Consider the following 1651-nt stretch of genomic DNA (forward strand, 5'->3'; position numbering starts at 1 on the left):
CACACCATTTAGTTTATTCTTACTAGAGTTAAATAATGTCATTTACTTTTTAAAGCTTTCTTCATATCATGACCCCTTGCTATAATTTACATTTAAATCCTGGGACGTAGCTCTCACCATTTATCTGTTATCATAATTATTGTTATTATTTTATTGAGTTACTTCTTTGACAATTTCATGCCTGTGTATAACCTATTCTGATTATTTACCCCACAACCATCTCTTATCTCCCTCCCACCTCATTGACCCCTGCTCCATTCCTGTCCCTTTCTCAGATTCAAGACTTTTATGTTTGTGACCCACTTAGTTTAACCATTAAATAGGGAATTGCCATTGGAGCCAGATAGGGTCAACAGACAGAATACAACTTCAGGAAACAACTCACTTCCATGAATCTATCAGTAGGAAATAGTTTAGCAAAGTGGGATAGGGCTCCCTGGGCCCTTCCTCCATCCATGCCAGACTATTGTTGGGCACATTTTTGTGCGGAGCTATCACATTCACCCACAATTGTTTAGAGTTCCTTTCTTGCTTTTACATTCTTTCAATACTATCTTCCTCAATGTTTCCTGAGCCTTGGAAGGGATGGTTTAAGTATCTTGTTTACTGCTGAGTACTCAACTGTCACTTATTTTCAGGACCTTGTTCAGTCCTAAATTTCTCCATTCACTGCAGTTCAACAGAAAGAGGGGCTTTTCTGGTAAAGGCTGAAAACATTAACTGTCTATAGGTATAAATATACAAATTTACAATGTGGTTTGACACTACATTAGTTTAACTGAACAAGAGAATAAGTTCTTCCCCTAGTGCCTATAATCTCTGTGATTATGTGATTTTAGTTTGCTTTTATGTGGCTGTGATAAACACCATAACCTAAAACAATATCAAAGAAAAGATTTATTTTTATTCCTCTTCTGTGTCACAATCTATCATTGGAAGTCAGGGCAAGAACTTGAGTAGGAACCAAAACAGACACTGCCTCTCTCTCTCTCTCTCTCTTTCTCTCTTTCTCTCTCTCTCTCTCCTCTCTCTCTCTCTCCCCCTTCTACACAGCTTAAAACTACCTGCCCCTGGATGGTACCACTCACAGTAGCCTGGGCACCCCTACATCAGTAAGCATCTAAGAAAATCTTCTACAGACATGCCTGCTGGCTTCTATAATGTAGGCACATTCTTCAGTTGAATGTCCTTGATCAATGTCTCAGTGTCGTTTTTAACTTATCATCTTTCCAGGACTCTTAGGATAGTTTCAAATATTCTTAGAGCTTAATGGGAGCAGACTTAATTTAAAACTATGATAAAAGCTTCTTGGTTCTAACTAAAGTCAAGATGGATGGGAGTGGCAGTTTTGCTAGCTAGGAGTGTCTGAAGATAATGGAAACAAAAGGATAAACATCATCTGTTACTTAATTTGTTCATTTCTTCTTTAAAAATTTATTTTATTTTAAAAGCATTTTATTATTTTTATTTTATATGTATGAATGTATTGCCTGTATGTATGTCGGTTCACCCATGTCATGCAGTGTCTGTGGAAGTCAGAGGAAGGCATCATACCCTGGAACTGAAATTACAGACGGATGTTAGCCACCATGTGACTGCCTGGAATTGACCACAGGTCTGCAAGAGCAGCCAATCTTCTTAACTGATGAAT

The sequence above is a fragment of the Nannospalax galili genome, unplaced genomic scaffold, assembly GCF_000622305.1.
Source record: "Nannospalax galili isolate Female #2095 unplaced genomic scaffold, S.galili_v1.0 scaffold1025, whole genome shotgun sequence".
In the NCBI taxonomy this organism is placed as follows: domain Eukaryota; kingdom Metazoa; phylum Chordata; class Mammalia; order Rodentia; family Spalacidae; genus Nannospalax; species Nannospalax galili.